At 48.1% G+C, this 15,297-nt stretch overlaps 1 protein-coding gene across 6 annotated transcripts in view; it reads left to right on the top strand.

The window, feature by feature from the left end:
• The window catches only part of SEPTIN2 (septin 2), an 806,446-nt gene that overhangs the window by 747,255 nt on the left and 43,894 nt on the right, over positions 1-15,297 (top strand). The gene's annotated exons all lie outside the window — the stretch shown is intronic.

Genomic DNA, 15,297 nt, shown 5'->3' with positions numbered 1-15,297 from the left:
CCCACGGCCCATCATTGCCCGCCTCCTCAATTATCGTGATCGAGACGCTGCGTTACGGGCAGCCCGAACAAAGCGCACGCTGTCCTGTGACGGAGTTAATTTTTTCCATCTCTCCGGATTGTGCAAGAACAACGGCGAAAGTTTTTGGAAGTCAAGAAGAAGTTGCGGAATCTCCAAATTGACTATGCGCTCCTGTATCCTGCCAAATTAAGGGTGACACACCAGGCGAAGCAGCACTTCTTTACTAATCCACAGCAGGTCGAGGACTTTGTAAAACAACTTAAACGGGAACGAGCGGACAATAGACGACATGGAGAAGACAGGCAAGAAGACTTCCACTCGGCTAATGAAGATGAATGACAGTACTCATCGCCTACGCGACCCCCTGCTCTAATTTGGAGGCGACAACATGGCTGAATGAGACCCAATCTGCTGAGCCGTATACTACAACCGCTGTCCAGATTTTCACTAGAAGATGGTGGTAATGTATTCCAGGCACCCCCCCCCCCCCCCCCCCCCCCACTACCTGAGTTGGGACTGGTCTGGGTGTCGGAACAGGGCCAAGGAGTGGGGGAAGGTTAAGTGCGCTACTAGACTGCACCCTGCAGGGTGTACCCCATTGAACTCACTGCAACTGATGCAAATGTTGGGGAGTTTAGGTCTTGTAAAGGGTGGGGGAGGGAAGGGATTACTGGCAAGTTGGGATTGCTCCAGTGGGTGGGGGGTGGGGGCACTAACGTTGGTGCGCTTTGGATTGTTGATTATGTGCTGCCTTTCTGTAAGAACCTAACTGATGTGATGTTTATGCTTGGCTACTATTGCTGCAAACTTTGGTCAGGTTATGCTTTGCCATGTAATGTCTGTTGTGCGGTATTCATGGCGCGCTCTACACGTGAGGCCTCAGTATTTCATTTCCTCTACTGTATGACCAGACAACGATGGGCACTTTCAGGCTGCTATGCTATGTACCTATACGTTAACTTTGTGCTGGTGCCGTCGCCTGCTATGTTTGACATCTTGTGTGTCTTAATGGAGACGAGAGACCGCGCAGAGTATACTTCAATGGATTGTAATGCATTGTATATCCCACATGTTTGGCCAGCTGCTAGCACTACATCACTACGGTTTCTGCAAGGTTGGGGGGAGGGGGATGGGTCTGTTTGGTTAACTTGGTTTGTTCTATTTAGGATTGGAATGCAGATTGCAATATCACTAACTGATGATTTAACTAATTTACCTTGTCATATACGGAATTTAGGACATGCAGTACAGGTTGCACACACGGGTCACAGGTTACTTATGAACAAGGATATACATTTCAAGACCTCATTGGACACAGATGGACGAGTCATAGCGAGGGGGCAGGCCATTTGGGATAATGCTGAGCATTACTGATGGGTGACACTGCTCCTAATGTTTTAACTTGGAATGTTAGAGGGCTCGGAGATCCCAGGAAGCGACGGCAAGTACTATCGTACTTAGATAGGCACTCAATACACATAGCTTTTCTGCAAGAAACGCATCTTAGCAGATCCACCAATCACACCTTTGCCAGTAGATGGGCGATGAATGCTGTATTTTCCTCCTACTCTACGTACGCTAGGGGGACGGCAATTCTGGTTAAGCGGAACACACCATTTGTCTTGGCTGGCTCCAAAGTAGACGATCAGGGACGCCACTGTATACTATGGGGGAGACTGGGGCACACGGCAGTCACCCTGGTGTGCTGCTACGGACCTAACATAGATGACCCGAGATTCTTTACGGAATTATGGGCAGCCATTATGGGGACGGGACCACACCAAATTATATGGGGGGGACTTTAATACGGCGCTAGACCCCACATTGGATAGGTCACACCCTTCCCCACACCACTACACCAAGACACGTGCGGAACTGCGTGCAGTAATTACTGAATATAGCTTGGTGGACGCCTGGAGACAGCTCCATGGAGTTCGCAGGGAAGGCACTCACTTCACCGTACAGGCGCGCTCATGGCCCAGACTGGATTATATATTCTTGACATCCCACCTTTATACATCCCTTCTTCATGCACATCACCTCTCTAGAACTTACTCGGATCATTCCCCTGTGAAAATTACACTGCGCGCAGCCGAACTAGGCCCTCCTTCTACTGCTTGGCGGATGCGCCCCTCACTACTACTGGACGACACGTTCCAGGAGGAACTCCGGGATGAGTGCCTAGAATTCTTTAAGAGAAACAAGGACTCTGTTAAAGATGTTGAGACTATTTGGGATGCTTTCAAAGTGACATTAAGGGGGATTTGCATCGCTAAAGGGTCAGGATTGTTGAAAGACATTACCTCCCGCATACGAACTATCGAAAGAGAGCTTAAAGATTTGGAGACGACGTTGGCCACTGCCCCATCCGACTCTACGCTACTTTTGATCCGAGATAAAATCTCTGAATACACGACTGAAGCGGCAAGAGAATCTAGATTCCGGAGCAAGCACTGGACTGCTCGCCGCTACGGTGAAGGAGATCGACCTGGGAAAGCTCTAGCCTCCACAATTAAACTGATGCGTGAGCCCAACATCATACTTGAAATAGAGGGTCCGGATGGTGTGGTGGTTCGGGACACGACACAAATCCTCAACTCCTTTGTTTCCCACTACAGTGCACTATATACCTCCTCTAGAGTAGGAGACCTGCAATTGAAGGATTATCTAGCAGACGTATCATTGGGCTGGCTCAGTGAGGCCCAAAGAACCTTCTTGAGTGCGCCTTTTGAGCTAGATGAGGTGCGAGACGCAATTATGGAATGCAGTCAGGGAAAGCCACGGGATTGGACGGAATCCCGATAGAATTTTACAAAACTTACATCGACTTTATGGCCCCTGTACTCCGAGAGGTATATGAAGATGCCCTGGAGGTGGGCCACCTACCGCCCTCAATGAGAACTGCTCTTATTATCTCTCTCCTTAAGCCAGGCAAGGCACCGCATATGTGTGACTCCTATCGCCCCCTGTTATTGCTGAATAGCGATGTTAAGGTACTAGCCAAGCTCATTGCTAACCGCATCAGCCTTCTACTTCCCAATTTGATACTCCCAGATCAGTCAGGATTTGTTCCTGGCAGGGCTACCTCCCACAATCTGCATACCTTCTTTTCTGTTCTCAACTCGGTGCATGAAGACCTGCCCATGGCGGCCGTCTTTCTTGACGCCACCAAGGCGTTTGACTCCCTGGAATGGGATTACGTGTTAGAGAGAATGGGATTCCCGGCAATTTTCATCGCCTGGATTCAACTCCTGTATGAACGTCCTATGGCCACAACCCTTATTAATGGTAAACTGTCTGCCACATTCCCCATCACGAGGGGGACCAGACAGGGATGCCCCCTTTCACCTCTCCTTTTTGCGATTGCCACGGAACCCCTGGCCGCTAAACTGAGACAACATCATAATGACAGTGCGCTCCGATGCTTTCAACGACAAATCTTGATCTCACTGTATGCTGATGATATCACTTTATACATCCGAAACCCTTGCGTAAATCTCAACCCCATCCTCAGAGAATTTGTGCGCTTTGGTAGGCTGTCAGGGGTCCAGATTAATTGGAGTAAGTCCTGCATCTTTCCGCTTACACCTTCTACTAAGCGGTTTGACCTAGACTTTCCTCTTACCTGGAGCAAAGGTGATTTTAAATATCTCGGGGTCCACATAGAGAAGGACAGAGATGAACTTATGCGCGCCAACTATGGCACTGCCATGAATCGCATAATGGATAATGTGGCGCGTTGGATCACCTTGCCTTTATCGATGGCAGGCAGGGCCTCCCTGATAAAAATGGTAATCCTGCCGAAATTATTGTACCTATTTATGAACATCCCATTTTATCCGGGTAGGTCCTTTTTTAGCCAGCTTCGCTCTGAACTCATCAAGTTAGTGTGGGGGTGGAAATCGCCTCGGCTCAAGTGGGACACCCTAACACACCCCTACTCACACGGAGGCTTCGGAATACCCAATTTTGAACTGTACTATCAAGCGGCACAAGCCCACTATGCCTATTTTTGGGTGCACCAGCCCAGGTACATGCCCCAACTAGCCGCGGAACACTGGTTAGCCCACCCTATCCCTATAGATGGTGCACTTTACGCGGTGGTCTCCGGCAGGGACAAAACGCCTACGACAGTACTTAGCACAGCCACTGCGTGGGCCCGAATACTGGCTAATATGGGCCAGACGTTCTTATATGCTCCGTCATTACCGTTGAGCTACCACCCGGACATGCCCCTATTACAGGAACTGGGATTCCGCAAACTATTACACAAATTACGAATCAAGACCTGGGGGATCTATACCGCGACGGTATATTCTGCACCATGGAGCAATTATATGGAGAGATGCAACCCACTCCACTTGAAGTGTTGTTATACATCCAGCTCCGTCAAGGTGTGAAAGCACTTACACCTGACTTTCCACAGGAACCGGTGGTGTTGGCCCCCTTGCAGACCCTACTCCAACTGGAGGCTCCATATAGATTGGTATCGACAATTTACAGGGCAGTGCACACGCATATGGACTACACGGCTCTACCCGCTAGGCTCAAATGGGATCAAGAGCTTGATAGCCCCCTCACGGACAGGCAATGGGTGTTCTCCCTTCAGCACACAGAACGCATCTCGGCTAGTAGTAGACACAGGATCATACACTATAAATTCATACACCGCCTATACTACACTCCAGCTCGAATGTGTAGACTTCAACTACGAGCAACGGACGAATGCGATAGATGTCATGCCTCTGGGGCGGACTTCTTACATCTCGCATGGGCATGTGACACAGTAAACCAATACTGGATTCAGGTGATAAACGCACTTTCTGAAATGACTCACACTACAATACATCCCTCCCCGGTTCTGGCGCTACTGGGATACGTAGAACCCATACAAGCGACACATCGCAGATTTATTGCGCTAGCCCTTCTGGTGGCTAAAAGGAGGGTGGCGTGTCGCTGGGGAAGAGGTAGAGCCCTAAATTTAAAGACTGGATGAATGATTTAATATATTGTCAAGATCAATTAAATACTTATTCGGAATTATTACCAATTGCTTCTCGACCATGTGACATTTGGGCTCCATTGCGGGGATACCTTGCTAAGAATGCAGCAGACTCTGTGGAGGGGACACCCACCTAACATTACACCCAACCATCACGATAGATACAACAATGCTGGGCCTAGGCGAGATACTACTGTGTGCTGTTATTGGACGGTGGGAGGGACAATATTAATGTCTGGTTCACCTTCGCACATCATACTGCGACTCTAGGCCCGGCTGACGAGACTGCTCTGGTAATCCACTGTGCACATTTGTATTGTTAGTCTCTTGGGATCTACACTGTGCAGAAAAAGGGACTCATTGTGCTACGAATTTTACTTGATTGTCCGAATCCTATTGATGATTATGCCAACCCTGATGTATTTTGGATGAAATGTACTATGTCTTTTTCCCTTCATACATTCTTTGTGATATGTGCCTGTGCCACACCTGTGTACCGTTACTGCATTTTCTGTTGTAAATCTGTGTGACCGATAAAATTACAAAAATAAAGTTTTAAAAAAAAGGAATGTCAAGGGGTGAGGATAGGTTTTTTACTCCACTTCAGTCTTTACAGACCTGACGGACCATATCGGTGACCTGGGAAACTAAAACAGTAGTCCAAGGAGTAACCAAGAAAGGCATAATCATCGGACCCGGGAGAAGGAAAAAAAACGGGCTCTCTATCTCCACTGTATCAGTAAATCCCAAAAAGCGATCTTATTCTTCCCACAGGATCAGCCATGTCCATCTTGGATACTTCGTATAGCGAGGACAGACATTCTGAGTGGGTTGGTGCTACTGAATCCACCTAATGCTTACATAGTTGTCTCCTAGCAATTAGGATTGCATAAAAAAGTTGAGATCTGGCGGGACCCATGATGTAGTCATTGAGACCAAAGAGGATTAGAGGCAGACTGATATCCAGTGATACCTTCAAGATGGACTCAAGCGTCTTCTTCACATTTTCCCAAAAGGGGCGAATGGAAGGACAGTCCTTAAACATATGAACATCTGATGCTTCAGGCAACGCACATTTGTTACAGACTTTCCCTATCTGAAATTTCGATAGCTTGAGAGGGAAAAGGTACGCTCTATGACCCGTGAAGAGATGATTCCGCTTCAACCAGGCAGGTTTAACTATTCTATCCAGGATACTAAATGAGTCCACCCAAACCAAATCACACTGAACATCCATCTGCTCTCCCCATAGCTCATCAGGGAGTTTAAAGACACCATCCATTTCCTCCTCAATTGCCCTATACCACACTGAGACCTCCTTTTTACCCACCGGTCTCACCACTAACTGTTCTTCCAGTTTGCTGACCTTCCCAAAAGATGTATTATGCCTGGCCTGGGCCTGGGCCCAGCTTTTCATCTGGATGTACTTAAATCTGGAAAGGCCAGTCCCCACTCTCTCACGTAAGTCTTCCCAGGGGAGTAGAGATCCACCATTCATCAAATCTCCCCACATAGTGATCCCAGAGTCTCTCACTGGTTTGATCAAGCTATCCTGGAAGCATGCGGGTGTGCATGGGGAGTCCCACAGTGGTGCTGATTTGGAAAAGTAGCTGAGCCCCACTTTTCTACTTATTGTGGTCCAGTTTTTTTACCAGCGAATGGAGAACCTTTCATTTGACTTTAAAAAAAAAAAAAAAAAGAATTTGGTCACCGAAATTAAACATAAAACCTTCCTCCGGTAGTCCTGACCCCCCTTAACATAGCCTGAAACATCTCACCTCCCACTGTACTAGTGGGCATTTTCAACAACATTCTTGAGTGTGAGAGCTGAAATGCCCAGGCGTAGTATTGCAAGTCGGGCAACGCCAAACCGCCTTTATCTCTCTTACGCCTAAGCTTCTTCCATGCCAACCTAGTTGCTCTGTACTTCCAAATAAAGGAATTTAGTTCACGTTGGCATTTCTCAATCTGGTGCTTATCAAAAGACAGCGGGATGGTATTGAAAAGAAGTGTGAGCTTAGGCAAAATTGACATTTTTACTAAGTTAATCCTCCCCAAGATTGATAAGGGGAGGTGAGCCCACGATTTCATCTGCTTTTGACAGTCTTTGAAGACTCAATCAAGATTATATTCTGCAATTTTGTCAACCTCCTGTATAATTCTAATCCCCAAATAGCGCGTGGTAGACCCAATTTGGAGTTCTGTGTCTTTTATATTCCATGCCATTATTTCAGTTTTACTAGAGTTTATTACATAGCCCGAAACTTGGTGTGAGAAGTTGGCCTGGTATATGATGTCCACAGTTCTGTGGGCACCTTGTATCAGTCCAAACAATCCCTTATGGTGGTGGTTGTAAGTCAACCTTATAGACAAGCTATCCTAGGGGGTAGCATGGACTAAGCAGCCTTGAAGGATTAACTCAAGAGGGCATGTGAAGCCAGCTGTTTTACCATATGCAATCCTGTAATATCAAATGAAAGGACACCACACAAGTTATATATTATAAAAATATATGTATTTATTCTCAGAATAATCCCCAATAATACTCTTTATGAGTAATGAAGCACTAGCGTTTAAACAAAAGCACAATATAACATATGAAAGTTGCACAATTATGGATAGGGCCGGTGGCCACTCAAACCATATATCAAAAAAGTGGTATAAGTATCACTAATCGATCAGTGGTAAGGCCTAGGGCCTTGGGAATCACTGGGACTACACTGGACTAACAGCAGTTAGGACGGGAGTAGCCCGCGGGATTCGGATGCAGTGCCTAAAGCACACGCATGCACCAATGCAAAGTCAATGGTGCGTAAAAGTTATCGAATTACAGTTTTAAGAGTCTTCCGACTGGACTAGAAGGACAAAACTTTAGACTTAGACACTAGAGGTGTAAACCACTACAGGAGCACCAGTGTTCAAGAGTTACCTCACCCACAGGAAGCGGGTGCACAGGTGCAAAGATGTGTCGGGTTTCGTCACGAAGATCTATGGTGCCTGGAGATGAAGATGCTGCAGGCGTCCAGAAGAGAAGTGTCCGGTGTGATCCAAGGGTGGATCGAAGATGTAGAGTACCTGAAAGCAGAGGGGACAGAGTCTGGGTCACTAGCCAGGCGATGTCGGGCGCAATCAGGTGCTTGTCGCGAAGCTTGTCTCCGCTGCCACGTGGACTCTAGGGCACCGAGGATGTCCTGGAGTGAATCACGAGCTGTCCCACGAAGGCTCTCGCTGTCGGCGGTGTCGGCTTCCGGATCGGAGTTAACAAGCCTTGGCAAGGGCAACCCATGCAGGATTCGAAGATCGCTTCTTACTCGGACCAGCAAGGTCAGAGCCGGTGCTCCTTTTTAGGGGAGCGTGGGCCAGTCTGTAGCAACCAGACCAGCAGTGTAAATTCTTAGGTTCGTCGGTACAGGGGCCACTAGCCAACGGGCAAGCGACCGGACCAACGCTTCGAGCAGGAAAATGCAAAAGGGCCCCACGCAGCACTCATTGAGTGTGGAGGGGTGAGCTTCGGTGCAAAAGCTGCTCGGGGCTGGAGCTTCTCAGGCTCCAATGCACAGCTTCGAGGGAGCCTCGGGAGCTGCACGGTCAGCGCTTCGTAGTTTTTCCAAGATGGCCGGCCCCACGCTTCAGGTCGCCTCCACGGGTCTCAGCTTAGCATGGACTGTGGATCGTTCTGTTGGAAGGCAGGAACGCTGGGTCTTTTTGATCTCTGTTGCTCGAGTTCCGGCGGGAACTGCAACAAAGCAAACGTCGAGGTGTTGGATGGTGCCTGTTTGCACAGGGTGGTCACTCCTTGACCACAAGGGAGATTCTTCAGTCTTCTACGTCGAGTAGGATGTCGAAGGGTCCAGAGTTTCGTTTCATAAGTTTCAGTCTGGATAATCTGATGTGCATCTGCACAGCGCCTACCTTTATTCCAAATCAAGGGGCTGGGTTACCTGCTAGGTCCCTCCTATGGGTGGGACCCAGGAAGGGGGTGGTTACACCCCTTTTCCTTTGTCCAGTTTCGCGCCAGGACTGAGGCTGGAGTGCCCCAGAACCGGTTTGACTGGATTTTGCCTGGGACACCTTGTGCGCCCCAGGCAGTGTCTAGTTTCTTTCAACCCACCCTGCCCCAATACACTATCTCCTGTCTGGGGAGGTGTAGCACCTCCCTGTGACAGGAAACCCTTTGTCCAGGCCTCCTATGCCAAGTTTCGGTCAGCAGCAGGAGGTCAGACTCGTGTTGGTGGCAGCAGCATCCATTTTGTGATGCTGAGGCTCTGGTTAGGATTAACCGCGTTTTAAGTAAAGTAACATGTCTTCTTCCTCTAGAAGGGTGGAATGCTACCCCCGTCGCCAGAACTGGCGAGGGGGTAGTATTCCAAAGTGTATGACACCAAACACGACATGTTTTGATAAAGCCAAACCAAAGTTAGCAATAACCGCGAGGATTATAATGCACTTAAGAGTATATGGTATGGCAATATCCTGGAACAGCTGCACGGAAATGGTTCCGACCTCTGCAGACAGGCTCAGCTCATGCTAGAGCACCATCTCACATAAAACCAAGCACTCTGCCTCCAGGATTGTTCAGGCCTGCCATAGGAGTGACTTATAGGTATATATGTGTCCAGATATAGGTTTAGATATAGGTATACTATATCTAAGCAAGGGGTGATTACACCACCTTGCCCCAGCTGAGTGATCGGCCAGTTGTGTCGATTTAAGTACCAGCCAGGGGTGGCAAAAGATATGCTGCAGCCCCTGGTAGGCCTTGGATGCACCTATGCCCTGAGCACCTATAGTGCATGGTACAGGGGCTGACAAGGTGTCCAGTACCAAATTGGTGATGTACCTAGGGTACATGGAGTCAATTTAAAGAGAGAGCAGATAGCCTGGGAGCCTGATTAGCAGGATCCCAGGCCAACTAAGTCGAAAACCAGCTAAACACTAGGCAAAAAAATCTGGGGTAACCATAGTCAGATATCCACCCTCCTACACTTGGCCAAATTCCTCACGTTTGATGACTGTGGAGAAGGCTGAATCAAGGTTGCCTGTTAGGATGAGGATGTCATCTGCGTACAGGGCTACCCGCCTCTCCCACTCTCCAAATTTAAAAGAAGTGATGTTTTGGTCTCCCCTAAGTACCTGTGCGAATGGTTCGATGTACAGGTTAAAGAGCAGCGGGGAAAGCGGGCAGCCCTGTCTCATACCCCTGGTGATCTCAAATATATCTGTCAGAGTTCCATTGACTAGTAGTCCAGCTGTCGGGCCTTGTACATCAGTTTTATGGAAAGGCAACATTTATCCCCAGATTGAATTTCCTCATTACGTCAGACAGGTATGCCCAGTTTACTCTGTCAAAGGCTTTGGTTGCGTCAAGGGTTAAAACAGCCAGAGGGAGCGTAAAAGTAGAGGCAATATCAATTGCGCCTGCCAAATCGTAGGTAAGATCCGCTAATTGGCGCCCTTTGACAAAGCCCTTTTGGTCTGGGTGTATGATGCTATCAGCCACCCCCCCAACCTATTTGCCAAGATGGCCGCAAAAAATATATAGTCATTATTGAGGAGTGAGATTGGGCGATAAGACCCACAGTTAGTCGGGTCTTTACCAGGTTTCAAGATCAGTACGACCGTAGCCTCACTCCGCGAACTAGGGGGGGTTTTCTCCCTTTAAAAGTATGTTGTTATAAACTTTGACAAGTACTGGAATAATAATCTCTTTAAGGGAACGATATAACTCCCCTGGAAGACCATCTGGGCCGGCCGCCTTCCCTGTTATATCGTTCCCTTAAAGAGCTACTTCTGTGTGATGCCGGCGTAAGTGTGTTGCTGTAGTCTAGGCTGCTGGTGATGAGTGCATGGGAGTCCATCTTTCTGGATTCTGTGGAGATCCCACTGAATGTATCTCGGAACAGCCAGAGCATGTGGAAACAGGATGAGGATACAGCGTTGGTTTGTCGGTTCATTGAGAATGAGGAGTCCAATACGATGCCGAGGTTGCAATCAAGGTAGCTGAGGGTAGGAGTGGTTCCCAGAGTGGCGAGCCACCAAGTGTCATCTCAGGCTGAGGGGGCGGGACCTAGGATGAGCACTTTGGTCTTGTCCGAGTTGAGCTTGAGGCAGCTTTTTTTTGTTGTCCAGATGGCCATGGCCTTCATCCCACTGTGAAAGTTGGTGCTGGCGGCTGTAGGTTCATTGGTGATGGAAATGATCAGCTGGGTGTCGGCGTATGAGATGATGTTGAGTCCGTGGTTTCTGACGATGGCGGCAAGAGGAGCCATGTAGACTTTGAAAGAAAAGGGTGGGTCTCAGGGAGGCGCGTTTGGGCACACCACAGCTGTTCTCTGTAGGTTCTGAGAGGAATGGAGGTAGTCGGACTCGCTGTGTTCGGCCGGTAAGGAATAAGTGGATCCAGTCCAGGGCCTTGTCGCGGATGCCTGCGTTGTGTAGTCCTGCAGTGGGAGACGGTATCGAAGACGCTGAAAGGTCTAGTAGGATGAGAGCTGCGGCTTCGCCATGGTTGAGGAGTGAGCGGATGTAGTCTGTGGTGGGGAGGAGATTGGTTTTGTGCTGTTTGCTTCTGAAGCCGGATTGAGAGTGGTCCAGGACATGGTTTTCCTCGAACTCAAAAGCTGGGTGTTGAGGGCCTTCTTGATCACCTAGGCTGGGAAAGGGAGGAGGGAGATGTCTGAAGTTCTTGAGGTCGGGTAGGCGGATTGCTTCTTCAGTAGGCTGATGATCTCTGCGTGTTTCCAGTCGTCGGGGTAGAGCGGGGTACAGTTGAGCAGGATCTGTTGGGGTGCAGCGTGGTTGCATGCAGTGGTCTTGAGGCAGGGTCTTTGGTGTAGAAGCTGTTGTAGATCTTCCTGATCTGTGGTGGAAGAAGCTGCTGAGCTTGTTGCAGAGGTCTTGGGAGGGCGGGACGTCTGCGGTCTCACTGTTGGGCCTGGCGAACTCCTTGACGATGGCGAAGAGTTCCTTGCTGTTGTGTTCGTTAGAGTTGATTCTGTCTTTGAGGGCAGTTTTCTTTGTGGCTTTGAGGAGGTGGTGGTATGCATTAACAGCGGTTTTGAAGGTTGCGTGGGTTTCCGCGGAGTTGTTCCGCCATCTCTTCTTGAGTCGTCTCCAGGTGCGTTTGGACTCGTGGAGAGTGCGAGTGAACCAGCTGGCTCTTGAAGTGTTGCTTGGGGCACTCTTGAGGGGAGCCCGAGTACCGGCACAGGTGGAGATCAGTGGAGGTTACTTGCTGAAGTGTTGGCGTCTGTTCATGTTGGCAGTCTGGTAGTGCTAAGGAAAGCAGTGAGGTGTTCTTCGGCTGCCTTTTTCCAGCTGCGACTTGCGAGGCGGTGAGGGCAGTGGTGGACGGTGGGGGTGGCGAAGGTGAAGTGCATGCGGTGGTGGTCGGTCCAGGGGAGTTTGGTGGTGTGGCTGTAGATGATGTTCCCGCTGGCGGTGAAGTCTGGGTTGAGCATGTCTGGCTCCTTGGTTCAGGGCGGTGACTAGCTGCTTGAGTCCGATGTTGGCCAGGTTGTCCAGGAGAGACATGGTATTCTGGTCGCTGGGGTTGTCCAGGTGGAAGTTGAGGTCACAGAGTAGGAAGTTGGTGTATGCAAGAGCATTGTGCGCGATGTGGTCTACGATGACATCAGTAAAGGGCAGGTGGGTCCTGATGGTCTGTAGACGAGGGTGCAGCGGAGGTTTGTGTCGAGGGTGGTCTGGATCTGAAAATGTAGGTATTCCGTGGTTCTCGTAGGGTCATTAGAGGGTGTGCTTGTGGTTGATGGAATTGCCTCCTCCTGGTCGGTCGGTGCCATCCTTGTGGGTGATTTTGTAGCCATTGGAGATGGCGGTGGCACTGTCAGGGCCGGAACAGTGATTGGTCCAGGTTTCTGTGAAGAAGGCGATGTAGGGAGAGGCGGCATCGAGGCGGTCCCAGATTTCAGTGATATGTTTGTGGAGGGATCTTACGTAGAGGAGGATGCAATTGAGCTGGTCAAGTACGCTGTTAGTCAGTTGGGCGGCGAGAGGATCTGGCATGTTGGCGTTGGTGAAGGTGTTCCTGCAGGAGAAGGGTCTTTGGTTCTCCATCAGCTATGCGGGGTGGCAGGTGGAGGGTGCTGGCGTCATAGTGCTGGAAGATCTGGGAACCAGGGTCCCTGACGCTGGGCCCTGTCTAGGCAGGGACAGGCGCAGACTGGCTTGACTTTGGTGCGCCTTTGGCGAACCAGCCGCCACCATTTAGTAGTGCTGCGGGTGGAGGAGGGGTGCTGGACAGCTGGGAGGCAGGAGTGGTCACTGGAGGGAGGGGGGCCATGGGGGGTCACTGCGGCAGGGGCAGCAACAGAGTAGTGACGCTCTACCACTAGACCACCAGGGATGAGGTGCAGGCAGGAGCCTGCGGGTGTAGGAGGGCCTCAAACTGACCCGGGGTCAGGGGCAGCAGCAGCTACCATGCAGAGCTGCGCCGTGAAGGAAGCAAGTCTACTAGACGGTCAGTAGACGAATTTCAACCCTACTTAAGAAAAAAGGGTGTAATAAAAACTATGTACATTAACCAGAAACTTCTTAAAACACAGGAAACTAATAGTATGTCAGAATTGCTAAAACAGAAATATTATTCCGTTTTTGGTGGGAATCCAAAACCAAAAAATAAAACCAACTTTTAGCTGAAAATATGTCCAATGGAGAAATTAAAGGTGCATTACTAGCACAGGTACATGTTAACATCTACAGCAGCATCTCTCACTGACTCACAAACACTGCTCCAGCCAAAAAAAGAAAAGTTTGGATAAGCCGCTACGGTATGGAAAACGCTCCGACTATTGCATCTGAAACTGTGATTCTACTGGAACAAGTTAGTATAAGCTATTCTCAATACTTGTTAAAACATAAGAGTCTACCCCTAGGAAATCTTTATAGGCCGAATCATAAATCCACAACTGCTGTGAGGTTGGGCACAAAGGTGACATATTAGATCCTGGAATGTTCATTAATTTTCAGTGACCTACTAACGCAGATCAAATTCTAACTGGGTAGCTCCAGAACAAACACAACTGTTTTAATAATGGAGGACCTTATTAACCACCTATTGCATTCAATTGAAGTTAACAACTTTGATGGTTCAGTGGACGGTATTTGTACTATACCAGATCCAATATACAACGCTAAAGTGCAAAACTGGTTGGGTAAACTGAGCTCGGCACTGTCTGACTTAGGCTACTATCTCCTAAGTTGGAGACACATAAATAATCAACCAGTCCAATATATATCTTTACTGCAATGGGCAAAAAATCAATAATTAATGACACCTTACATATCAAAGTGTTTGATAAAGTCCAGGATTTTAAAATAATAAACGGGCCGCAGCAAATGATTGTGCATTAGAAAATCCATAAATTAAAAACAGTCAAGCTGTATACAGAGAAAATATTAACAGTAGTAGCAAGGAAAAGACTCGCATGGAATGCTTCTTTCGACACTCAAGTCCTTAAACTCTGGGATCAAGGATTTAGTACCAAGTTCATGGAAATAACAGATAACTGAGCTCCCAGTTCTTCTTTGGACACCAACCTGTGCTCTCTTCTCTTACAACAAATATGTAACTTTCTATCTTAATTTGGGCAATTTTAATCAAGCAAGTTATAAATGACAAAAATCAATCTATCCTAATATCCAAACCCTAAAGAAATGTATACGAAGAAACATCATTATTATTAAAGGTCAGATCAACTCCAACTCGCCGGACAAGACTGAAACTGTTCTCTCTGGGTGCAGCTTCTAAAATATTTAATCCGATTTTAATCTTCCATCATTGAAGAAACTAACAGAGATGACTAGTCTTTGACAGGCATGGTGATTGGGGATTTAGAGTCTGGTGTGCAGAAGCTCAGCACAGCGCGGCCATCATTGTGCACAGCCACCCATGGGTACCCCTCCGATGAATTTATATCTAGTAATGGAATTGACCTTTTCTTTATATTGAGGCATCAATGTCTATCTTCTTTTTATTCTCCCTTACAGTAGCGTGAATCTGAAATTGATAAAACACTATTTCTGAATCAAGTAATGCAGATACACCGCCTCCTGGGAAACACGAGAAGAAGTTTTCAGGGAATTTTGTATCTCTTCAACTTGTTTATTAGTTTTCCTTTTTCAAACTGAACTCCAGTAGTTTGTGTTCCATTTTCTTGTTTTTTAATGGCTGGTTAATTTTTTCATGCTTCAGGAGGCTTTTGTCTCACCTACTATATGCAATGTTTCATGAGGGATTAAGCCAGTTACCAATT

This window comes from Lissotriton helveticus, chromosome 11 (genome assembly GCF_964261635.1).
Source record: "Lissotriton helveticus chromosome 11, aLisHel1.1, whole genome shotgun sequence".
NCBI classification, from domain to species: Eukaryota; Metazoa; Chordata; class Amphibia; order Caudata; family Salamandridae; genus Lissotriton; species Lissotriton helveticus.
Note: the sequence above shows the minus strand (reverse complement) of the source record. Positions and strands in the feature narration are given on the sequence as shown.